The sequence below is a fragment of the Schistocerca serialis genome, chromosome 6 (assembly GCF_023864345.2).
Source record: "Schistocerca serialis cubense isolate TAMUIC-IGC-003099 chromosome 6, iqSchSeri2.2, whole genome shotgun sequence".
NCBI lineage: Eukaryota > Metazoa > Arthropoda > Insecta > Orthoptera > Acrididae > Schistocerca > Schistocerca serialis.
In genome coordinates this window covers 430,032,797-430,060,749 of record NC_064643.1, presented here as the reverse complement: position 1 = coordinate 430,060,749, position 27,953 = coordinate 430,032,797, and positions in this window count along the sequence as shown.

Below are 27,953 nucleotides of genomic sequence, written 5' to 3'. Positions count from 1 at the left end.
ATATTTACACAGATGCATAACAATCGGAGGAAATGACCCCTACGACCACTAAAAGTTCTGTCTGTGATTTTCCCAAATAGTGGCTGCTGCAAAAGCTTCAACGGCGGGCGGAAATCTGTTTAATGCTATATTACGCTAGGGTCTACATGTGTACCCACACTCAGTTTGCTAGCGTTCGCGTCAGCCTGGGCGTCCTACTACCATTACTGGCGTCATTTCGAAAATATGTGTCAGCGTGCACTGACCAGAGCCCACGAGCAACGCAATTCCGTTCTGTGTATGAAACAGGCCGAAGCAAATGTGTTACACCATCAGCTAAGCGCAACCCGATATTGTATGTGAGTAATCTACGTAGCGAAACTGTCTCCATCAAAATCGGATTATCACCGTACCACTACTGTCTCCAAAAATAGTCACGTTCAAAAGTGAATAAAAAAGAACACCACCCAAACATTGCTGCAGAGAACAGATGGATTTATTGTTCGAGGAGACAGAGATACGCGGAACTGCGTGTTCACATGTGATGATTGCAATCGGAACCAGTCATCCGGAAGACAGATTGAGTGCTGACACTGACCAGAGATTAGTAGACAAGAGGTGTCACATTTCCATATGAACAGTACTGTGAAAATATCTGCATCATGCCTCGCAGTGGGTACACTGGTGGGTAAACGTTCAAAAATGTACAGTACGTAATAACGCAGAACTCTCTGAATTTAGCACTGATTTCCGGTACTCTGCTCACCCATATCTCCTATGCAGGACTCATATCCTTCAATTAAATCTGAAGTGGGTCACATTATTTTACATAATTTTATTATGTCTGCGCATCACAGAAAATTATACGTAATTCCATAGCTAAACAATGACAGACTCAGATTTAATACAGGAAAGAAAATTTCTAAAAAAAATGGTTCAAATGGCTCTGAGCACTATGGGACTTAACATCTACGGTCATCAGTCCCCTAGAACTTAGAACTACTTGAACCTAACTAATCTGAGGACAGCACACAACACCCAGCCATCACGAGGCAGATAAAATCCCTGACCCCGCCGGGAATCGAACCCGGGAACCCGGGCGTGGGAAGCGAGAACGCTACCGCACGACCACGAGATGCGGGCCGAAAATTTCTACAAAACTGAAATTAATTAATTATATCGAATGAGGCAAACCCAAAGCACATCTAAATTGTAGTGAAAGCAAGCAATCTACGGTTTATATTCTTCTTGTCACACGTTGGAAGTCGTCAACGGCTCTAAACCACTGTCAACAAAATTTCCAAAATTTTTCTGTGATGACCTAAATAGTCATGGTGGTATAGTATACTCCAATATATCTCAGATTAACCTAATTAACTTCAATCTTATGGTTTATTATAAAATTTAATTTATGTTTCTTGACTTCGGTTAGAATATTTATATATCTGTAATTGGCTCGAATATCTAACGAAAAATTTCACGCATGCTCCTTATTATCCTCAACGCATCTCACAAAAATTTTGTGGTTCATACATAAAACTATCGTTCTGAAAGTTCATTTGAAACAGGAGATATGAGATCTATGAGAAGATAGGGTATCAAGTATAATCTTCTTGAGAACAATTTTATTATGCCAGTGGTCGAAATGTCATATTCGCACAATAATTACCGGTTCCATCATACACCGACCTATTCAGATCTCTGCAACGCCAAAATTCAATCTAACTCACCAGGCATATGTGGTAGTCAGACACCTGTTTTCGGTACTCCAATAACTTTTTCGACGGGAATAGTCAGAAGGTGGACCAAGTTTAACAGAAGTTTTTAAAATAAGCTTAAATCTACAACTTCATTTATATCCTATAAAGAATTGTTAAGTTCTTGGCAGTGAGCACATTTAATTGTGTCAATGGAGGTTCTCAGCAGTTTACGAATGGAAAACGGAAAGAAACTTTTCGTATGTCTCTGCGCGACCAGTTTTAACCTCATGGACCTTAAAAACACAACTGTAGAGAGCTCATCTCTTAGATATCATATTGATATTCTTTTTATTACAATTTACACAAGCCACGTATGTCCAAACAATTGACGATGCCCCTTGAATATGCTTGATGTCTCGTTATCCATCGATATAACAGTGACACAGTCCAGGACTCAGTTGTTTATCTCACCTAGATGTATTTTATTTAGCACATGTCCAAGCGGTACTTGATTGAAATCTCACTAGAAACTTAGAACTACCGAATATACGATCACGCAGTTTTCAACGAACTAAAATCAATGTAAATAAAATATTTGGTTGCACACCCATTGCCGGTTTACAACCGCAGTCGGTGTCACCACCTTGAGACCTGAATAACTGAGGAGCCAGGTGCTTCCATTGCATCCATCTACAAGCCGTATACATGCATCCAACATTTAAAATTCTGTGACACAATTAGTATAGCAATCAGATGGGTGTGGAAAAACTTTATTTTTAACCTCAGTTTTCCACTTTCTGTCATGCGATTCTCGATCTGTTCCTCATATTGGACCAAATTGTTTGTCTCTACAGAGCTACAAAGGTCCGCACCTTCAATAGCTTTACTTATGCATTCAAAATTCTGGCCCTACGCTCGTTTTCTTTTTTTTCCAGTGAGCAGATAACATATATTGAATGTTTCAGACGCATCTAAGATCTCAAGATACTTCTGTAGCTCTTTTTATTCTGTTCTTTTTGGTTCGCAGTTAATATGTCTGCTTAATATTCATTATTGTGTAGCTCCATGACTGAAATCTTTGCAGTTACTCTTTGTCCGTTTTTATCGCCTTCCGCATATATTGCTCAAACGTACAATTTCAGAAACTTCTTTCAACTCACGTCAACTTGTCACATCATAAGCCTATTTTGAGGAGGAAGCTTTCCACTAGTTTCAGCTCATCGGTGTCCTTTCAGTAACCAGACAGAGTAAATCTTTCATATCTTCTAAAGCAGGATCCTTGCCTTTATATTAACTACTATTCTTCTTTCCACCGCTACTCTGTATAGCTTTCGGCTTCCCTTTGATTATCCTCAAGGCTATATTAAGTGCGTTCACCAGCTTTTCCAAGATATTCTTACCTTTGGCTGGAAGAGAGAAGTCTGCTGAAAATAAAATAAAATTTTAAAAATAATTCTGAATATTCGTTCGTACTGAAACAGTTTTGTTACTGAAACCTTGTAACAGTGCACAGCAGTCTGAGTGATACAAAAGGAATTGTCATACAATCTTAGGTCATATTTTCCTGTCTAGTACTAAGTTACTGAATGATGTAGCACCTACTGAATGCATTATTATTTGCTAAAAATATGAATAAGAGACTATTTGCTGGGATATGACTTCTCCATTAGTGTCCTTATATTCTTGAACACAAGCCTGTTCGAAACTCACGACATTTTATGTGGCATAGAGTACATAAGTACACAATAACGTAGATAGGAGTGAAAAGATTTTGTTTGGCGGAGTCAGGGACAAGGGAGATTACGTTAGTAATGGAGATATTAGCACTGAGTGCTCTACGTAAGACTCTCAATGTGATGTTGCTAAGAAACGTTAATCTTAGAAATTGGAGACATTTCTCTCAAACACTATTTTAAATAATAGCAATAGAAGGTCGCTGTTCCACCACGCCAAGATGGAATGGAATAACTTTTATGTTTCTCTCAAAGATTAATCGGCCTTGTTGCAATAATAAATTGTAAGCTTTACAGTATTAAAAAATACGTCCACCTCGTCTTGAATTACTTGATAGTATATTTATTAAATCATATACATTTAAAAACCCATTAGGACACAGGAAAACATAATTATGAATGGACGTTTAGTATAACACCTTTCATGTTTAGTGATACTGAAATAAGTGGCAACTTTTTGATGCAGCCATACATTTCGCATGCAGAACGTACAGATAATTTATGGACGGTAATTACTCTGCAGTTTATTTGTTTGGTCAGCTATTTAGTCAGTAATAAACGTCAAAGATAATTTTTATACAATAGTGAGTATCTTTACGTATATGTCGGACGTCTTAAGTTTGTATTGACAAGATGTGGTGATACGTTCAGGGTAATGTATATAACATTCGCTTCACGGTATTGGTCAAGTACCTCTCCCAGACATCGCCAAGGCAATACAGGGCATAGAAAAATACTATCCTAAATGTGTGTGGAACTGCAGTTAAGCTGGCTAGATCGCATAAAAAGTCATACAGAAGGTATGGTCACAAAGTATGCATGACATTTTTTGGAATTATTTCCATCTTCAGGAATCCAAGTGAAAAGATAACACAAGGACAAGAGCGGTTTCACTTGTGCACGTAACACAAGGTGACAGGTATAACTTTTACTGCAAACTAGACAGCTTAACTACAGATCTACGCATAGTTACTAGAATAGTCGCTAGCCTCCTGTGTGAACTTTTGCCACATTACTACTAACTACCCTGTTTTGTTTGGCTCACTAGTGAAACGTTCCGTACCTTTTACGACCGTCCTTCTTCATTAAGATGAAGCAGTCCCCTGAAGTATTCGTAATGTAATAATTTTGCTTGTGGGTTAGTTATTCTGATGTCGCCAATTGTCCTCTGTGAGCTGCAGAAAAGAACTAGAAGTTTAACAAACATTCAGTTGTGTGAAAGAAATGGTACCTAAAATTTTCGATTTATTTCAGCTTTACCTGTATGTCGTTAGATTTTCTGAATACATCGATTTGTCTCATTGAGAAAATTGCCGAGGGAGAGCTGAACCCAATGACTACCTCCAGCGACCTCCTAATAACAACAGTTTGTCACGATATTTTGATGGCCGGCCGAAGTGGCCGTGCGGTTAAAGGCGCTGCAGTCTGGAACCGCAAGACCGCTACGGTCGCAGGTTCGAATCCTGCCTCGGGCATGGATGTTTGTGATGTCCTTAGGTTAGTTAGGTTTAACTAGTTCTAAGTTCTAGGGGACTAATGACCTCAGCAGTTGAGTCCCATAGTGCTCAGAGCCATTTGAACCATTTTTGATATTTTGGTTGTTCACCGTAGCGTACGAGGTTGCCTTTTATTTTCTACGTCCTACCACTTAATTCCAACGATTCTTTAAAGAATCGAGCTTACATGTATAGAACAGCTTCAGATTTCTGATTTCATTACAAATGAGTTAATGTGTTTAGTATTTGACGTTAAGCATTACGCAAGAAAAAGTTTAGGAAAGGTTTCAAACTATGTTCATATTTGTTGGAAGTCACTAAGCTCTCTCATTATGAAATACTGAATGAGTGTGCTATGGGTAATTTGCTCTCCGTTTTAAGAAAAAGTTAGTTTGACACACATCGCAATGTTTATCACATATCTCCCAAACTACGAGGGGTGTTCTATAAGTAATTTAACATTTTCTTTTCTCTCTGCCCATTTCGGTTAACAAAAATGCGGAATTTGTTGTGGAAAATAGTAGAATATTCTCGATTCAGCCCCTATAGTGTCATAAAGTTCTGATAGGCGACGGCGCTATCGCGTTCAAAATGCCGTCCGTGAAGGAGGTTGGTTCCAAGCATATATTCAAATGGCACTATCAGAATGTCTACGTAAACCTGACAATGAACAAAGGCACGGTGAGTCCCTGCACGTGGCGTCCAACTTTATGGCAAGAAGGCGATGCAATACCTGCCCGATCTCCCGTGTGCCAACCGGCCGCGCACAATCGTGACTTCTGCATCGTTGGAACGTGCGGACACGCTCATTTGAGGTGACAGAGAGCTCACAATAAAACGCCTCGCTGCTCAACTGGACGTCTCTGTTGCTAGTGCTGACCCTCGTCGACCAGTTGGAGGTAATCAAAGTGGTATGCCCACTGTGTTCCTCGCCGCCTAACAGAAGACCATTAAGGGCAACAATGGACCATCTATAAGAAACTGCTTGCGCGTTACAAGGTTGATCGTGACAATCTTTTGCGGAACATCGTCACAGGTGATAAAACATGGGTTCATCACTTCGAACCAGATACAAAACGGTAATCCATGGAGTTCGCTGCATTACCTCTTCTCCGAAGGCTACGCGGGATATCTGCGTGGTCTCAGGCGCCTGGTCACGGTCCGCGCGGCTGCCCCCGTCAGAGGTTCGAGTCCTCCCTCTGGCATCGGTGTGTGTGTTGTCCTTGGCGTAAGTTAGTTTCAGTTAGATTGAGTAGCTTAGGGACTGATGACCTCAGCAATTTGGTCCCATAAGATTTTACCACCAACTTCCAATTTTCCTCCTCCGAAGAAAAAATTAAAAGCAGCACCCTCAGGCGATAAAGTCATGGCGACGGCCTTCTGGGACTGTGAAGGGGTTATTCTGTTTGATGACCTCCCTCAGCACGCAACTATCAACTCGGAAATGTATTGTGCTACCCTCGGCATAATGAGCAAAAACTTAAGCGTGCTCGTCCAGAGAAATGCAAACGAACTTCTCCGTCTCCGGGGTAACGCAAGGCCTCACACACGTCATAGCACCGGAGAGGAGCTCACAGTTTCATTGGATTGTTCTTCTTCATCCACCCTAGAGCCAGGTTTGCGTATCTTCCAAACTTCCATCTGTTTGGCGCAATGAAGGGTGCACTCCGCGGAAAGCCGTACGTGGATGATAGGGGCAAGGGAGCGGGGCTGCGGATGCAGCAAGACGCTGGCTCTTACGTCGACCTGTAGAGTGGTACACATAGACATACTGACCCTCCTCGCAAGGTGGCGTAACGCTGTCTTGTTGAACGGAGATTCTGTTGACAAACAGTGTTTTGTGGCAAAAAGAGTGGGGAATAATATATTATACTGGACTCTTGAATAAAATAAGAAAAGTGGTGTTGCATTACTTATTGTACGTGGCTCGTATGTGTCGTGCATTGATATAATTTTTCAGGCTCATTCAGTATAAGATGTAATAAGTGTGTAAAATGTATTGGAATATACAAGGAATAAATTAAAACGTCATACCTGACGCGATAGTTTCATTGCATGATGAGCTAAAATGTAGTAAGAGATAAACTTTTTTGTTACATAATTTTTTTTGGGGGGGGGAGGGGGGTTAGGGGGGAATTACCCTAGTTTTGTCTGCGATATTCGAAGCTTCCAAATATTGACTGACTCGACGGTTGCAGGTCACATGGTCATTTACATGGAAGAGCTGTCAGATGATACATAGGTGGCATTGGCATGAGGGAAATTTTCCCACTGTTCGCAAATGTTGCCCACTACGCCAAGTGCCAATTTCATGTACAGAATACTTTTCTTTGCACAGCTTTTCAAAACAGTCTTGGTGTGTGTGTTTCTTACATAGTAGGAAAACTGAATATCGTGCCACAGGGAACACTTTGCAATTGCCGATTAAAGGTGTATGAAATAAGTAACGCGGAGTTTGTAATGATAAAGAATACGATATGTTTTACGAGAGGAAATGACTGTGAGGATATTTTATGTAAGATATTAAAGTGAAACAAATCTGAAAACAAAGTGACGTACATTTATTGCTTCATTTCGAATAGATCCAACAGAATGTTTGATTTGCTTTGTCCTGTAGAACAGATTTGCCTACTCACTTCGGGTCGGAAATGAAATATGGTCAAAGGAGCGTACTGAAGTTTGTCACTCTGCAGAGAAAAAGGCGAGGTGCTTTCCATGTGCTGAGGAAGTACACCGTCGCCGTTTTCAGGAATACAAAAGGGATGTGTCTTACATAATTACATTAGAAATGGTAATATCTTTGATCAGGATAATGAAACGCCTATGAAGATGGTTTATCTACCTGTGGAGTTTAATTACGAATTGTTGTGCCATCCCCCTACTGAGCACATTTGGTATAATTTCAAAGTCTGTACTTGGGAATTTACTGTCTTTCATCAAAATAACCAACAGCGATGAAATGAACAGAGTGAAAAAACCTTTGATAAAGTGTCTTGGAATAACGGACGACGAAAGCTAAGAACAGCACGGATATAATCCGTGAATAAAGTACTAGTCGGTGGTGACATTAACCTACCAAGTAGCAACTGAAAAACTACGTACGGTATCGGCAGCAAGGATAGTCTTCTAATAGCCTCGAACAAATAGTCTGATAACCTCAAGGCGAAAAAAATTTTTGTAACTTTCCTGAATAAAACATGTTTATTTGTTGTGAACTAAACCTGGACTGGTTTCCTAACTCACTCTTCGTGTGCCTCTATTGTAATGCTGAACAATGCAACTGGTGTACTTACGAAAACGCTATCTGACAAAAGAGCCACCAAGTTTCTGGAATTATATAACTGTACATCTGTGCTGTAACTGGTTCTGCCCACTTAATTAAAAACATATAACTGTATATAAAATAAGCTGTCCTGTGAAATTCTCTGTTGTGCAGTGCATATACAATACATATCACAATACATGACCTGCAATTCCAACACACACACCAACTAAATGAAAATGATATATAGAATTTACCAGTCGAATTTTGAAAGAATAAATATCCGAAATGTTTCCACTACAATGCCCTGTGAATTTACTTGCGCAAACTGATTAATTAAAAAGTTAAGTATTAAATAATGCACAGCACACTAACAATAAATGTTTCTGCATAAGAACTAAATAGAACCTGACAATAATTTTGAAGAAGATCACATAACTAGGAATGATATTATTGTCTTGACTGTATTGTAACTGGCCCTAACAAATTTTTAGGGCTTACATGTGTCAACGAAATATCAGTACTGCTCGAAGTGATGAAACAAAATATAGTGGAGCAGGAAACCAGTTATATGAAAGAAAACCCTTCAGTAATGCGATGCAAGGACTTGAAACTATTCTAAGTACATCAAGCCTTAGTTTTAGCCCCTGTGTTCCGCACAGTGACTGCAGTGACGCACAGAGTTTAAATTTGTTAAATAATTGAAAAGAAACTAACTGTTAGAAAACTGTTGTATATGCTGAAACGCCTTCTTAGAAAGTTACAAAATTATTTTTATAACAAATATTACTCAGCGGCAAGATTATTAAAATGGTACGGCCACGTGGTTAGACAGAATTGTTTAATCACGTTTTAACAATGAAAATAATTAACCAACACCAATAAAGCAAAAAATTCCACTAAAACTTTTCTTTTTTCAAACACAAGATAAATTACGCAAGCTGTGCTGACCCAATAGTACTACTCCTCAGCTGTCAAATTAATCTTTCCAAATCTTTACCAGATCATAATTGCGAAAATCATCATCCTCTGTATCTTTATCTCTGTGCTCTGCAAGCTATTTCTACATCGCTCAGTAGCATGGTCAACACCCAAGTCACTCACTGTCTTTTCTTAGAATGCTACATTAGCGACAGTGCTACTAGCAGCCAAAGATCACAGTGCCTCCACTCAGAACTTCTGTGGGATAACTTATCGACTATTGAAAACCTCTGTTTCAATAATATTCAGTATATAGATATGAAGCATGATACAACGAATGAAAATGGAGCTTACATTACTTATCTTGAATATAGAAACTATGCTACAAATCTTACATATTCCAGACTGCCTAGACGCAATCTTCTCGAGAGCGCCACCAATAAGAGGGGAATTAGCGACCAGCCGCTGTTTGGGAACAATGGTCACCAAAGACAGCAAAGTCATCAAGAGTATTTGTGTTTTGCCGAACTTCGACCCAACAGAAAGTCACAGTCACATTATTAAAATAAAAAATAAATAAATAAAAAGAGAGAGAACATTTAGTTCAGATAAGGGCAAACAAGGAAAATTGTGGTCAAATTTGGAAGACGTTGTAGCACGTGATATGGGTAAGTACCTTCCATATAATATAATGGAGGACGGTAAAGACATCTTGGTTTAGTGATACCATTCATACAATGTTACGAAATCAGATTGATGAAACAGATAGATGAAAGACTGTAGTAAACAGCAACTCACGCATCTCTGAGAACGACCATGCTACTACTGGTCGTATGTAAGGTTTTGAGACAGCAGATTGAAAGCAAAGTATTTAACTTAGGCTTTAATCGATATTAATACCCCTGATATCGAAAAAAAGCAAAAGAGGTAACATGTCCTCACGCAATTTCTGTAGGATTTCAGGTTGAATTCATCGATAAATTAGCTCCTTTGCTAGCTCACATTCGTCGCGAATTGCGTACACAACGAACAGTTCGGTGTGATTAGGTAGGAGGACAGGTCACTCTTGCTTGAAAAATGGTAGCAGATTGGATGTATAGAGCTATAGACCATAATGATTAAAGTAGATCCCTTTGAGGGTCCTCGATCGTATTCTGAGATGAAAAATTATCACATTCCTGAAGGAAAACAAGGTTCTCATAAACAACGAATACAGGAAAAGGTACCAATCGGAAACACAGCTTGCATTACTCACACCCGGATTCTTGGAAATTGTAGATCCTGGTAAAAGATAGATTCCATTTTCCTAGAGTTTAGAGAGACTCAACGGTGTGTTACATCCTCAACTACTCACCAAAATACTTGTACTGGAAAATTCCGCATATATTTGACTCGAAGGATATTTAATAGAATCGAGTACTTTACACAGCACCATGATTTTTCTAAGGAACGAATTTAAGAATTGATGTGCCCCAAGGAAGCGTAATAGAGATGTTTACAATATAAAAATCGATTTTTCGGAAATAAGGAAGGCGAATGGAAGACAGATTTATTGGAATTGTCCAGGGAACCTGCGGAACATATGTAAAGGAACATCTTTCTAGCACGACCGATTCTGAAAGGTTGCTCCAATGCTTGGAGTCCTTATCATGTATGTGTGGTAACAAAATTCAGAGACGAGCTGCTAGGATCGCAACAGGTCGGTGCAGCCTACACCGAAGCGTAACAGTGATGGTCGCGAACTTAAAAAGCAATTTTTGGAAGAAAGGTAACAGTTCTCGCTACACCCTATCGTTTAAATTCATGTAACTTTAAATACTGTAGTTAGCGAAAATATGGGGTTGGTAAGGTCCCAGGTCACAAAAATATAACATGTAATTCAGAAAAGGTAATTTATTAACAATTTTCTGCAAAGTTCCTATGAATTACTTTCCTGAGACGTGAAATTGAACAAATTTGTAGACGAAAGAAATTATCAACGAATGGTTAACATTATTTTGGAATTTAAATGATTTTCAGTGAAGCTTTGGAAACGAGGAGTTGCGTCGAATTTTTATCAAAATAATGTCAACAAGGAACAGACTGAAATTTCAGCCATTATAGAAGACGCAGACAATTTTGAGTTAACACATGTTCCAAAGAAAAATACATCAACAGATAACACAATTGAGACCTCCTATAAGCCCAGCAAATCAAATAACCAATGGCTAACAGTGACATGTAATCCTTAGCTAAACCACAAAAATAAGTGAACTCTTTTAGTGAAGCACAAACGACTGAAGCTGCTCGCATACAACAAGATAACGATAAAATTTAAGCTATAACGCCGACCACACTTCCACTAAAACAACAAGCAATTACAGTTACGCCTGCGTACCACATTAAACGACACAATGGAAGCAGAAATAACGATAAATTAAAAACCTTGCTCAAACGCGGGAAACAAGAACTATTGGGCTATAAACAAAGAGCTTTTGCAGTGTAGTTTAGCCACCAGTAAAGAATCAACTTAACCCAAACCTAATACACACAGTATTATAGTCCCTACAATACAGCAGATATCTGCGAATGTTCGCACACATTACTGACCCCACCAGACCAGCGCATCGGACTCCAGTGACTATGATTCAATAAATCTGAGAACTCTGCAGCCATAAACAGAAGATTAAGCTCCACCAAACCCGAGCTAAGTGCTACTTGGGAATATTAGTTGATACAGTAGTGCTTCCCACTCGCTCGTAATAATATTCAGTTCCATAAATAGCTCATAGGGTAGATGTGGCATCTCCAGCTGTGGTGGCAAGCGACTAGGGCGGGCCGCCGTAAGTCAGTGCGGCAGAACGCGAGGGTGCGCCCTGGCGAGACGCGGTAGCCACTATGCTACCTTAGCAAAATGGCCTTGTGCAGCTACACGGACTACTCTAGCACGCTTCCCTCTCCAATCTCAGTTCCCATTACGCCTCAGCCTACTTCGTATACCCCGAACCCGAACAGAATTGCAGAGCGTCTCCAACTGTATTGGAATAGCTTTCCAGCATCAACGAAACGGGGTTCCCTGCCAGAAACCCAGGTTTCAGCCTGTGCATATACAAAACAGAAGTTTAAAACTTAAAAAAGATTTCATTTGATTAAAGCTCCTATGCCTTGGTTTCAGGCAGGATACTCTGTTTCACTCGATTCTGGGATGCTATTCCAATACAGTTGGAGTGCCTCTGCAAAACTGTTCAAGTTCCGGAGAGTACAAGGTGGGCTGAGGTGTGAAGCCTACAATTATGGCCAAAGGGATGTAAGGTGAAAGGTTAGGGCCGATATACCAACACGTGTCATTTCCTGTTACTACCGTATTGACATACTTGTAAATACCTCTGAAAAAAGGTGGGTCTTTGGAAAGTGCAATTTCAATTAATTACAACACAGACTGAGTTAGATATCAGATCTCAATAATAGGGCAATGAAACAGGGATGAATTGATTAATAACAGTTTCAGGAAACCCAAATTATGATATAGTTCCTAATTTAATTAAAAGGGAACAGATATTCCTTCAATAAAGACGCCTTCAGTTAAGTAAAACCACTAAATAAAAAGAGACAGGAATTCAATAATAACAAATTCAGTTAAGTAACATTACCATATGCAAAAAAGGCAGGCCTCCAGTGATAACAGCTTCAATTAAGTAAAATTACCAAATAGTAAACAGGCAGGCCTTCGACGATAACAGCTTCAGTTAAGTAAAATTACCAAATAAAACGCGTCAACAACCACCAGAATATATCGGTTCCCCTTCATGGTACGAGGACGACGCCCTACGAAATCGATAAAGAGTTTGTCCACAGAGTTCTCCTCGTGCTTGGATTGTAACAAACCCTTCAGAGGACTATAGCCACAGCTTAGAAGAAAGACGTTATCTCTCTGGCTCAGGAAACACCAAAGGCTTACACAGTTTAAGACATCCTGTTAACAACCAAGCCCAGTATAGGCCCAGGAAAAGCAAACGACCAACAGGTATCAGTAAGAAAATAGCAGTTAAGGCGTAAAATCCAAAGCTTAACTGTTCATGAATTGAAGCTGGATCAGTTCCAAAGGGAGCCCAGAATTCAGCACTGCGAAGCTGGTTTTTAATCATATCAGTGTGCAAGGTCCCAGAGCTGGCTGGCCAGGCTACCACGAAGTCAGCCACGGGTTCAAATCGGCCCACAAATACGCCCAGCCACCACTTGCTAGACCCCGTGCCCAAGACGCTTGTGGAAGTGGTCGCCTTACTCGCCGGGCGGACCTCTCACACCATCCTCGTCGTTCTATTGCCATTCCCCAAACCGCCATGCTACAACACGACCCATCCCCATCCACAAGCTCGACCAAACATCTTAGTCGCCTCAAACCAGAGGGACATCACACGACAGATCAAGCCAGGCCAGGAATTCGAAAGGAGACGCCAGCAACCAGCCACGGCTAAAGGTGCGAATGGGAATTTTGACTGAATAGAGCGACGAGCTATGGAGGTCCGTGCAGTTGCGCAAAGCCATTGTACCAGGTAGCAAAGTAGCTAGGACATCTGCCTAATGAGCTGGAGTCCTGGGTTAGAGTCTCGGCCTTATTGCAATTTTCATTCTTTGCTTCAGTCTTCAGATATAAATCAAAGATTTTTGAGACCTGAAAAGGTATCTCCAACCCTATAGTTTCATTTGACTCGTGGAAGAATAGGTGACCTTTCTACTTTCGTTCACGAATGTGGCCATCTGCAGGAAACATATGCTGCTCTGTGTATCTACCGTAAGTATCAAGAAGTACGACGCCTAATCTGGAACGTATTCATTTTTGGCTCGGGAAATATGTGAATGGAACAGGAAGGAAACGAAGTGCCCAAAGTGAAGTATTATACGGTCTTTTGCAGAGTACATTTATGTATCCGGCATAAATCTTTCAGTCTGCCGAGGAGAGAACATTCTTTTTATACTTATTCGATGTGTAAAACTTTGTGCTGGAGAGACTCAACATGACTAATATGGGTGTTGACAAGCCTAGCCAGGGAAAAGTGAAGCGCCCTCATGACCGTGCTTCCGAAAGTGAATCTCTCCTAGTTTTCATATTTCACAGAACTTCTCCTGCACATCTTATGAGGAGTAGAGCGCCTGGGAAAAGATTATTGGGGATAAATTAAATGTAAATTCACATGTAGATGTTGGTGAAGATGTAGAGGTAGTGTTTCCCTGTCGGGAGAAGAACCGTCGACATTGCACTTTGAGGAGCCATTCCAGTATGGAGAGAAGCATCTATCTCAGGTGAGCGCCCCGCCCTCTTGGGGCGTGACCGGCCACCGCCGGCGGGCAGCTGGTGGATGCCACACGCGGCTCACGCCGCCAGTTGCCAGCCGCTATCTGCATGCGCGGAGGCGTCGTCTATCGTGGTGGTGGCGGCGGCGGCGGCTGGCGCCATTATTTAGTGCCCTATAGATCGCCGGCCAGCCAGCCAGACCACAATGGGCGCCCCCTGCACCCCACGCCGCTGCCACGTTTTTTCCGCGCTGTCCCGTGCGGTGGACCGCATCAATCACAGGGGCCCTCCCCGCAGCATGGAAAAGGACGAGCCCTTATTAGGAAGGCGGGCTGACACTGCCGGTCTCATTAGATGCGACGGCAATAGGGCTGGTACTGGCGGACGCGTCCCCAGCCCAGGGCTGGTCTCACCCCCTCCCCGTCACAATCCCTCTCCTCCCCCTCACACCACCGCCGATCCCCTTCGCTTTGTTCCCCGGCAGCGAGCAGATTTACTGCAGCCGGAACAGGATTAAAGGTCTAAAATCCGTCTGGATCGCTTTGCCAGTGGATACAAATGAAGCACACGTGTTGCCTATCCTATGGAGTCGGTAACGAGGCCAGGTATTCTGGGATGAGGAGAAATATTACCTGACGTGTTAATGCAACGATGTTTCTGTTCTTTATTTCATAAATGTGACGTCTCCGGGAAACATATGCTAGGTTAATTGATTTTTGAATGTTCCGTTGTTCCGCCATAAATTAATTACCAACAACCTTAGATACTGATAATACAATTATTCTCTAAATTCTTTCAAGTGTACCAAAGAAGGCTGCTAGTTAGTAGGCCGTCAGAATGCAGTATGGCGAAGGAATTACCAGTTCACTATTTACCTTGGTAGGATATGCAGCTGACACAATGGAAAGCCAAAGGCTTTACGACTAAACATAACAGCACGTAAGAGCGTCAATCCCCACGCAAAAGCTAAAGTTCATTATTCTAAGAGTTTCAGTAAATTACTAAGAATAAAAGTAATGTATTCAATTCTCATACCCATTATTGACGTTAATGAGATATGCATTTCTGTTAATCATCAAATCAGTTATCACCCTTCAATAGTATCATCAGACTACCAATAACAACAAGAAAATACTCGAAAAACACTTTCGCTCTATTTTGCTTTTATAATTCAGTTCGTTTTTAAAACAAAAATATTTCAAATAAAAAGCATTTGAAATTGTACCTGAATATTCAAATTAGATGAGCCGGCCGGGGTGGCCGAGCGGTTATAGGCTCTACAGTCTGGAACCACGCTTCCGCCACGGTCGCAGGTTCAAATCCTGCCTCGAGCATAGATGTGTGTGATGTCCCTACGTTAGTTAGGTTTAAGTAGTTCTAAGTTATAGGGGGCTGATGACGTCAGAAGTTGAGTCCCATAGTGCTCAGAGCCATTTGACCCAAATTAGATGAACTGACATTATTTCAAACATAAAACGGAATTTGATTAATCACACTTCTTAAAAAAGACGAACATGTCAAAGTTGTATAATAGAGACAACAGCGCAAAACTACGCTTGTAAAGACCTTCCATCGCATCTAGCGTTATACACAATCCAGTATGTAAGACGCAGACTCAAGCGTCATGAAGAACCGGGAGGGGAGGGAGGGAGGGAGATCGGAGAAGACAAAAAAATTCTGATAATGTCCACTAATAAAACATAACGAAGAACTATGTAAAAGGCATAACACAATTTAATATTAAATGGGAAAGTAGATTATATCGTTAATACGTGACACCCCTCGTTAAAAGTTATAATTAAAAGTTTGACGTAAAACACAGAGTCCGTAAAGTTTTCACGAGAGGGCATCTCAGACCTGTTTACTGCTTGGGGTGAGTCTGCGTGCGGCCACGCTGCCACACACCCACGCTGACAGCAAGTGCGGCTGGCCGATAAGGTTCTGTACTGCTTAGTGGAGTTGTAGCAAAGCTGGAGGGTCCTATGTGAGTCATCAAAATTCTTGAGATACCAGAGATTATTTTGCCTGCTTTTTTTGGGCGATGCCCGTACATTTCATGTTCTTCCAGAATGTATAAAAAACGTCCCTTTGGTGCCATGATAAAAAATTAAGATGACTCGCCTATTGGTCATACTTTATTTCATTTAGATGACCTCCAAATGTTATCTTGTTCTTTCGTAGCGTAGTGTGTTCTTTAAGCCAGGTGTCAAAAGTTCTGCCAGTTGACCTATATACCACCTGTAACAGTTGCAGCGATATACTTACAAGCTACTCACCCTGTGCACTAATTTGCAGCTTGATTTACTTGTGTCATGTTTCACGCTCAAACGAAGAGTTTCACTTGTGCGAAATCCTATTCTTAATCCCGTTTCCCGAAGTCGTTGCGCCATTGTACCACCTTTCCTCTGCATCCTAGAAGAAAGTACATTGATTTTTTAGCTTAATATTGATATTTTAATGTAATACAATCTGTTCTCCGCGTGTACTTTGTTTTCATTTTAATAACTGCTTCCTTGGAACGAATGCTAACAGCGACCTGCTTAACCCTGCATTGCTACTGGTGGGTCTCCCGGACCCTGACTTGTGCGAGCGATTCGTTTTCGTTAGGTTCACAACACTGCACACGAGCAACGTTCCTTACACAGCTGTGCCATTTGCTCATCAAGTGACGGCTGAAGTCCACTGTCTATCAGTGCTTGTAGCGTGTTTGGGTCTGCCAGATCGACCATAGCCAAGTAGGTAAGTACTTGTTGGGGCTATAGAACCCACAGTAGCAACGATGGTATCGTTTGTCCCAACACAAATACATTTGTAGCACACATTCAAATTGCTGAATCAGCCTATTTATTTCAGACAAAGGCTATAATGGATGTAACAGAAAATTTGTGTAACGATGCACTGCAAAATGAAATCGTTAGTGGCGAATCAGGTGACGAAGGTGAACTGTGTAGTGAACACGATACGGAAAGCGACAGAAGTGATGATGACAGTGATAGATATCAGAACAATAAGAAATATTTTGTTATAAGGACAAGCGTACTAAAAGGGTGAAAGGCATGCCTACTCCGTGTATCAGAACGATGTCGCATAATATTGTGTCACATATTTCTGGTGTGAAGGGAATGGCAAAGAATAAAAGAACAGATGTAGAAATACTCTTCGCCTCAGACCTTCATTCATGAGATAAAGGGGATATTGAGGCATTTCTAGGTCTGTTGTATTTGGGTGGAATCTACAAGGTTGGTAGGATTGGAATTATTCTACTCTACAATGACCCTACAGAGATTCAGCTTTCTGGCACAGTATCTGAGATTTGACGATAAGTCAACGAGGTCCGACAGGCGAAAAGAGGATAAATTGGCTCCTATACGAAATGTATTTCATTTGTTCACTAAAAGCTGCATAGCACACTATTCTCTTGGAAAATATGCCACTTTAGATGAAATGTTTGTCAAATTTCGAGGACGATGTAGTTTTCGAATGTACATTCCTTCCAAACCTGGCAAATAATTAATAAAAGTGTTCAATCTCGCCGATGCAAGAACGGCTTACACGTCAAATTTGGAAGTTTATTCAGGTGAGCAGCCAGATGGAACGTATAAGTTGAGTAATCGTGCAGCTCATGTCGTCAAAAGGTTGTGTAATCATATTTCCAAAACACCAAGAAACATAAGGATGGATAACTGGTTTACGAGCTATGAACTGTCCCTGTCACTTCTGAGAGGCCGTAAATTATTACTTTTGCGAAGAGTAAGGAAGAACAAGACGGAAATTCCCGCAGAGTTCGTGAACACAAGAGGTAGAAATGCTTTTAGAAGTATCTTTGGCTTTCAGAAGTGAGTTATGTACCAAAGAAAACAGGTTCCTACTTCTAAAGAGTACCATGCACCACGAAAACAAAATAGAAGCAATAACTGGGGAAGAAATGAAACCGGAGATAACTCTGTATAATGCCACTAAGGGTAGGGTAGATTCAGTAGATCATTCATGCGCCGCCTATGATGTAGCAAGAACAACTAGAAGGTGGCCGTTGGCCTTAATCTTTTGCTTACTGAATGAAGCAGGCATAAATAGTCAGAGCTAACAACCATGGGAAGACCAAGAGGAGAGACTTTCTGGAATCGCTTGGGAAGGCTCTTGTCAGAGGCCAGTTACTACACAGGGTTGGCGGTAAGCATATCAACCGACCTCTCAAAAATTTGTCAACAGACTGGCGGGGGTCGAACAGCTAGACGATGGCAGTGTGAACCAGAGTACGGTGCCTAAGAGAGGACGGTGCTATGGGTGTGAAGATAACAAAACGCAATATATTTGTTACAAATGCTCTAAGTTTGTATGTCTCACAAAACTCTCAAGTTTAATTTTTTTGAAGACTGCATTTAGTGGCCTAGTGTGGCAAAACGACTTGTGGAAACAAGGAAACAGTACGTTCAAAAGACATTGTGGAGACCCTCCGTTTACTTACAACGTTTTCGCACATGTTTTCTACTCATCTGTTCCTACCTGAATTTGGTTTTCGTTGCTTTCATTGTTCCACTTTGTGTGCTATGACACACGACAGTCACATTGTGTAAACATTTTTGTCCTGTATGGAATGTAAATGTTAGGCTCACTGTCCAATTTGCTTACGTAGTAATAAAGGACAACAGTTTACTCAAACCCAAAGGAAAACGTGTTTGTTTACTTCATCTAGACAACAGGCATGTATGTGAAGCCCTTTTGTGCTCCCGTTGCTTAACAAATCAGACTGATACACAGATCTGGTCTCTGAGACCCCTCGTAGCAACGGTGGTACAAACGAACACAATAGCAACACATGGTTAACACCGACTATTTCATTTTTCCTATCTTGTTCACTCATAGCAAAATTAAGCAGTCTCTTAATAGGTGCTGATACTTACACCGGTGATTGACTGAAACAGATTTTTGTTGTTCGTGGGCAATGAAAACCACTGGCTTAAGGGCATATAATATGAATCCACAGGGCATGTGGCTTGTAATGGTCTCTCCATTGGCAAAAGACTCCGGAATATTCCACCATTCGGATCTCTGGGAGGGGACTGCTAAGGGGGAGATAACTACGATAAAATAACTGAACAACCAACGAAACGATAACTTTCAGTGAGTCGTGGCATGAGCCGGCCGTAGTGGCCGAGCGGTTCTAGGCGCTACAGTCTGGAACCGCGTGACCGCTACGGTCGCAGGTTCGAATCCTGCCTCGGGCATGGATGTGTGTGATGTCCTTAGTTTAATTAGGTATAAGTAGTTCTAAGTTACAGGGGACTGATGACCTCAGATGTTAATTCCCATAGTGCTCAGAGCCATTTGAACCATTTTCAGTCGTGGCATAAAATATCAGAAGTTTGGACGAGGCAGGAATGCTAGAAAGGGAAACGCTCAGGCTCAACCTAAATGTAGTGTGGGCCAGTGAAGCGAAATGGAAAGAAGGCAAGGATTTCTGGTCAGATGCGTACACGGTAATATCAACAGCGGCAGAAAATGGGGCTAGGATTCGTTGTGATTAGGAAGTTAGGACAGACTGTGAATTACTGAGAACAGGGGAGGGACAGGATTATTCTCATCAGAGTCAACAGCAAACCAACACCGAAAACGATAGTCCTGGTATACATGCCGACATCGTAAGCACAAGACGAAGAGACAAAGAAAGCATATGGAGATGAAAATCTAATAGCCATGGGGGATTGGATAGCTGTTGTAGGGGAAGAACCAGAAGAAAGGGTTATAGGAGAATATGGGCTTCTTACTAGAAATGAGAGAGGGAAAAGACTAATAGAGTTCTGCAACAAATTTCAGCTATTAATAGCGAGTACTGTTCAAGAATCAAAGAGGATGAAGTATACTTGGAGAACACCGGGAGATACGGGAAGATTTCAGTTAGATTGTGTCATAGGCAGAGATCTCAAAATCAGGTATTGAATTGCAAGGCGTGTCCAGGAGAAAATATAGAATCAGATCACAATTTACTAGTGATGAAGAGTGGGCTGAAGTATAAGAGACTAGTCAGGAAGAAGCAATGCACGAAGAAGAGGAATGCGGAACACTAAGGCATGAAGATATACGTATGAAGCTCTCTGTGCCTCTACATACTGCGATAAGAAACAGTTCAGTAGATGGCACAGTTGGAGAGGAATGGACATCTCAAGAGGGCAATCACAAAAGTTTGGAAGAGAAATATAGGTACAAAGAAGGTAACTGCGACGAAACCATGGGTAACAGAAGAAATACTTCAATTGATGGATGAAATTGGGAAGTACAAAAATGTTCAGGGAAATACAAGTTAATTAGGAATGAAATAAATAGGAAGCACAGGGAAGCTAAGGCGAAATGGATGGATGAAAAATGTGGAGAAATCGAAAACGCAATTATCGTCAGGACTGAGTCAACATATAGGAAAGTCAAAACAACCTTCGCGGAAACTAAAGGCAAGGGCGGTGACATTAAGTGGGAATACCACTGTAAAATTCAAAGGACAGAGCGGGTGAGTGAAAAGAATACACTGCAGCTCTCTCTCTAAGTGGGAGGCCTTGTCTGATGACAGAAGAAGAAACAAGAGTTAATACAGAAGAGATAGTGGATCCAGTATTAGAACCAGAATCAATAGGCTCTGGAAGACTTAAGATGAAATGAGGGAAAAGGGGTAGATAATATTCCATCAGTATCTCTAAAATCTTTGGGGGAAGCGGTAAGAAAACGATTATCCACGTTGGTGTGTACAGTGTATGATTCTGGCGATACACCATCTAACTTTCATTCAACCCTCTGCCAGGCACTTTATTGTGAATAGCAGAGTAATCACGTAGATGTAGATGTGACTTTGGGAAAATCATCGTCCACATAGTTGCGAAGATTGTAATAGCCGACAAGTGCGAGAATTGTCGCACAATCAGACCAACAGGCGATGCATCCAAGTTGCTGACAAGAATAATATACAGAATAATGTAAAAGAGAATTGAGACTGTATCAGATAAAGATCAGTTTGGCATTAGAAAAGGTAACAGCACAAGAGAGACAATTCTGACTTTGTGGTCGGAAATGAAAGCAAGACTGAAGAGAAATCGAGACACATTCATAGGATTTGTCGACCTAGGAAAAGCGTTCGACAATGTAAAATGGTGCAACATCTTCGAAATACTGAGAAAAATAGGGGTAAGCTACAGGGAAAGACAGGTAATACACAACATGTTCAAGAACCAGGAGGGAATAATGAGAGCGGACGACCAAACATGAAATGCTCAGATTAAAAAGTGTATAAGACAGGGATGTAGTCTTTTGCCCTACTGAAAATAAAGGTTCGGGAGTGGAATTAAAATTCAAGTTGAAAAGATATCAGTGACGAGGTTGACGGATGGCACCGTATCCCTAGTGAAAGTGTAAAAGAGTTACAGGATCTGCTGAACGGAATGAACAGTCTAACGAGTACAGAATATGGACTGAGAGTAAATCGATGAAAGACGAAAGTAATAAGGAGCAACAGAAATGAGAACAGGGAGAAAGTAAACATCCGGACTGGTCATCACGAAGAAGATATAGTTAAGGGATTCTGCTACCTAGGCAGCAAAATAACACATGACGGACGGAGTAAGGAGGACATAAAAAGGACGACTGGCAAAAATGGCATTCCTGGCCAAGTGAAGTCAACTAGTATGAAACAGAGACCTGTGAATTTATGTTTGGAGCACAGTATTACGTAATAGTGAAACATGCACTTTGGGAAAACAGCTAAAGAAGAAAGTCGAAGCATTTGAAATGTGGTGCTACGTAAGAATGTTGAACACTAGTTGGACTGATAATGTAAGTATTGATAAGGTTTTCAACAGGATCAGCGAGGATAGGAATGACAAGAAGAAGGGATAGAATGACAGGATATCAGTTAAGACATCAGTGAATAATTTCCATGGTACTAGAGGGAGCTGGAGGAGGTAAAACCTGTAGAGGAAGACAGAGATTGGAATACATCAAGCAAATAATTGAGGACGTAGGCAGCAAGTGCTACTCCGAGACTCATCAAACCAGTCGAGAGACTGATGACTCAAAAAAAAAAAAAAAAAAAAGGTAGGCATGGCATACGTGTCACCTGTTCAATCGAGTCTCGTGCTGACAGCATAGAACAGTCGGCACACCAATTGCAATAGCTTGGCCCGTGGAACGATTTGCAAGGCTGTGTGGCCTTGACGAAACTGGGTGTTATCCAAAATGAAGTAACGTTAACTTCTCAGGTCGAAGTGCGCAGTAATGTCGATTTTTTTTATTTTCGCCCTAACTGGCTCAGATAATATGTAAACTGTTCAAAAATCTTAATTCTGATGCTGGCATGTACATATGTCTGAAGATTTTAAATTTTGCAATGTGCAGCAAAAAAATCTTCTGCGGCACTACATGATGAAGACCTTAAGGACGAAATAGCAACTGTGAAATAAATAATCTCTTCAGTCAACGGTGGATACGATATCTTTTAATGATATAACATTAAGTGGTACAGCAGCCGCTCGTCCCTGCCTTGTGTGTAACGACCACAACCCACCTGGGCGTTGTGGGTTCGATGGGTTGGCGACGGCTCCAGGAGTCCGTCAGAAAATTAAGGTGGCTCCAGCAAGACATATGACATTCAGGAAAACTCTTTATTGTTCCACCAAACTTGAGCAGTATCAGTAGTATGACCTTCTCAGGTAGAGCATCCTGACATCAATACACGATCTACATGTTCCATGGACATGGTCAGGCGTCGATCTCACGGACTTCAGTAACTAAGCGTTGTTGTGAAAATATCAGTAGCTGCTACGCTCGTCGTGATCCGAGGCCTTAGCGACCTTGCACGGTAAACAGTCCTGGCAGTGCTGCAGGAGGTACTGGCTCGGAAGTCTTACTCTGCCGTTAGTGAGGCGGCAGGGACCTGCCCGGCACTGGCGAGTGACACAGCGGTATCAGTGCGGAAGTGATCCCCAGCTGGCAACTGGCTGGCTGGTGGGGATCTCAGTGGCTAGCAGGACCTCGCTGGACGACCAGTACTACGTGCAACAAAGTAAATTTCGTGTGGTGTTCGCCGCTATAACATTACGTAAGCCACGTGCCTAAGTGCCCCTAGGTTTAGCAACTACGAGAATTAGCTGTCTGTCCTAAAGAACCAGGATGTTTAGGTAGCCAATTTAGTGTCTTCAGAAATAAATGCGAATTACGCAAAATGATCAAACATGAATAGTGTTACATTAACAGACATGGAAGTGGTCGAAATAAGGCTCAAAAAATTTTGCAACAACTACTGGTGCTATAAACAGATGTGAGTGTTTGACACTTCTTACAGACTCGTCGCAATGAAGCAAACATCCTAGATACTCAGCTGTTTTTTTTTAATTATTTAAACGTCGCCTAAGCATAGGGAAGTTGTAGGACGCTGGTAAATTCAGAATGTAAGTCAGATGAATAATACAAAGTTTTATTTAATCGAATCAAGTGAACAATTGACAATAAAAAAACAATGTTCTGAATATTTTATCAAACTAAAATGAAATGATTCTAAACTCTAAGGGACGGGTAATTCATTGGTAGACTGCAGGAAGCAAAAACGAGTAATATTCCACATTTAGGCAGCTTGCACATAAATGAGACATATTTTTAACATAGATAACTGCTCATTTAAGATGCATAACCAAATGAGTTTAATGTAAGTGTATTCAGAAGAGGGATTATGCTACTGCCTGAACGAAACTTACGTTCTTCAAGTACAGCGAGAGGATGCCGTCAGCACCTGCCGAGAGCCGGCAAGTGAATATGTCCATAAAAATCATTTACTCTCCATAGCCCAACAGTTACCAAGCCCCACTTCGAGGGGAGATGATTGCTGCTGCCAATCTGAAGAACCAATATGTTCCCTTATCTACGTAAAAACATGTGAAATCAACATAAACATCTTACTGAACCGTTGGAAAAAGCCTCATTACAATTATGGTTTCGAAAAATCGCTCTCTATTGGTCAGCACCTGCCGTACTCTATCTGTTGTCGCGGGCATTGCTTTGGACTGGACAGTCCGTAATTTTGGAGGGAAGCAGTAAACTTCATCACACCAGAAAGCAGAAATGGGCGACGTCTTCCATGATGCGCAATAGAAAGGAAATTCCACTCTCAAGCAACACAAGGGAAAAGCTATGTTGACGGGTGGCATCCATGCCTGAGGACAACGCCTTAGTACCAGGAACTGCCCACATAAGAATTTCTATAAATTACTGAGAAATTACTGCGAAAACCGGCTGCCACACAGGAAGTGCAGGTTCCCTGCTGAGAAAAGCGTTTTGCCGACCTTACGGAACTGCAGACCTTTCCAGATCTACTCGCTGCTGGTGAGAAATCGAATATTTGCCACTCCCATCAAATGTAACAGTGTACGTCTGCAGAGTTCGATTTATTCACGAAATATCCCCCAGCCTGTCGCTAAGTCATGTCATAGTATTGTCTCTTCTTCCAGATGTTCCAGGCCCTTACATTTCGCAGGAAAACTTCTGTGAGGTGTAGAAGGTAGGAGATGAGGTGCTGGCGGAAGTAAAGCTGTGAAGACGGTTTCTGAGTCACGCTTGGATAGGTCAGTTGGTAGCGCAAGAGGCGAAGTTCCCGAGTTCGAAACTCGGTCGGGCACACACTTTTAACCTACCAGGTAGTTTCATATTAGTGCACACTCAACTGCGGGGTGGAAATCCTTTCTGAAAATGTAACAACCTCACACAAGTAATTACCACACAATGAAACGAAATAGCAAAGCAATGTCTGACAGCCATGTCACAACTAACCAAACACCGACAAGCATGCGGGTGGCGGTGCCTAGCGGGCTCTGTTTCATAATGCTGTACTAGCTTATTGCTGCAAGAGTCATTTTTATGGCATAGAGAACTCCTGCTGACGCTTGGGCTGCCACTGCTGGAACCATAAATTCATCACTACAAAATGCCGTGCTCTATGGGAGTTAAACACTTGGTGCACATGGACCTACCAGACAGTGGCCTGCGAAGTAGAGATGTAAATCCAGGTATGGAGCCCATTTTCCGTGACTAATCATTCAGCGCCGACTAATGTGTCACATTCTGATATTTCACCATTTATCACGATGAACGACTGTGACGATTCAACTCAGTTACAGTTCCGTTTGAAGACTCCTCTCAGTCTTGACTCACTGTAATAGGCTCTGAGCACTATGGGACTTAACTTCTGTGGTCATCAGTCCCCTAGAACTTAGAACTACTTAAACCTAACTAACCTAAGGACATCACACACATCCATGCCCTAGGCAGGATTCGAACCTGCGACCGTAGCAGTTGCGCGGTTCCGAACTGAGCGCCTTAACCGCGAGACCACCGCGGCTGGCCACTGTAATTCTACAATTTTTGTCACACGTGACTAGGTCTTCTCTCAGAAATTCCTGTCTGGTATACTGTTTTACACATCTTTCGAACTTGAATTCATTCTACGGAATGTTCCTGTGTTTACAGTTTGCACATACTTAAGTGTGTATAATATCTTTTATTGAGTAGAGAAGTATCCAAGCAGATAATATTTTAGATTTTTCTTCTTGATACAGAATGAATCAGCGATGATGAATCGACAGAAAAGAAACATTCTCTTAAATATATTGCGTCACATTGGATCTAGTCTGAAAACAAAAATATAAGAACTAAAGATGAAAATGAAAGTGAAGGACAAAAATTCCAAAATATCCTTAGCAGCTTCTTAGCTGCTCATAAGAAATACTGCTTCATCACTTGGTCCACAAACGTAATTTCACGCACGGAGAGCTGTCAAATTGCAGAAACCCGCTCAGATTTTACGGACATAGTGTTGATGGAAGGGAATACTCCTACAATCTTGTTTGCCTGGAAGCTTTCAGAGGCGGCGTTCGTAGGACGGCACACAAAGCGGCGATAGAGGGGTCTTAACTGCTGCCTCGAGTGTTTTGTTTGTAACGTCGTTAGTCACTCGGCTAGTGCTACCACTAGAGTAGCTGGGGCAGCAGCGCTGCCACAGCCCCATCCCTAATAACCCTCTGTGTTTCCCGGCTCTTACGCGCCAATTTCCCCGACGTTTAGCGCGCCGCGCCGCGCCGCCTCAGATATCTGCCGCGGCTCAGGCGGGCGCACGTCCCAGTTGTTCGGCGCCTCGCTTCCCCGTCTGCTAGTCGCCCGTCTTTCACTGACGCACTGTGCAGTGCGGCTCATCCGGCTTTTAATGCCGCTTTGTGAGCCCAGCTGACAGTCTAATAATCTGGATCGTCTGCAGCGCTACGCTCAGATACACACACACACACACACACACACACACACACACACATACAAACGCTATACTTTCCAGGAGCTGCTCTGAGAGACTGGTTTACACAATGCGACATCATAGCTTTCATAACTGCGAGATTCAGCCTTTAAATGCTCATCGGGATTCCAACAGCTGTGGAGATGCCAGTTATTGCTACTGTGCTCAAGTAGGATTTGCCGATCTAGTAGACGCGTTCGGCGACATAAAATGTTTCAGCTTCTCAGAAAAATAGGCGGACATTATGGGGAACTACAGGCTTTATACAATAAATAGAAGACCCAAGACGGTGCGGTGAAAATGGAAGATCAATCGAAAACTTTCAGAATGAATATTTCACTCTGCCACTGACTGTGCACTAATTCGGAAACTTCCTGGAAGATTAAAACTGTGCTGGTCTGAGACTCGAAATTGCCTTTCTCGTTCAAGTGCTACACCAAAGTAGCAATAAAAGTATGACTCATGACCCACCCTCAGATTCCGCGCTGCGCGGAGTGGCCGCGCGGTTTGAGACGCCATGTTACGGACTGCGCTGCCCCTCCCGCCGGAGGTTCGGTCCCTCGGGCATGGGTGTGTGTGTGTGTTGCCCTTAGTATAAGTTAGTTTAAGTAGTGTGTAAGTATAGGGACCGATGACCTCAACTGTTTGGCCCCTTAGGAATTCACATACATCTGAACATTTTTTTTCAGATTCCACCGCCACATATTCTAATTTGCAAAATTACTCAGTAGTTCTCGTGCCCACTTGCATACTGCTGCAGAGTGAAATCTCTTTCTGGAAACTATTCCGCGGACTGTGTCTAAACCATGTTCCGCATCATCCTGTACAGGAACATATCCAACAATAATCGAGGATAAGTCCTCTCAGATGAAGACGTTAGCGTAGAGGACGGGCAGTAGCGGGCGGCACCAGTACAGGCAGAAGCGTGAGGACGCAAAAACATCGAGTAACAAAGTATGTATCGCACTGGCACTACGGGAGAAAATAGACAGATGTAAACAACAATTAATCGTGTCAGTGTATGTGCAAAAAGTAAACATTTAAGTCATTAAAAGCTCGTTTGGTATAATCAGGTGTACTTAAATCAGGATAAAGCACAGTATTAGCGATGTACCAGTATAGCTCCAAACGAAGAATTTATGTTTTCAAAAAGTAACATATGTTCGAAATTTAACAGAAAACTGTCACATGTTCGCAGCACAAATAATATTGCGTAGTGTGGATAAAGCGGCAAAAGAAACAGTAGACATAGTAATGAGATATACTACTGACGCTGTTGTTAG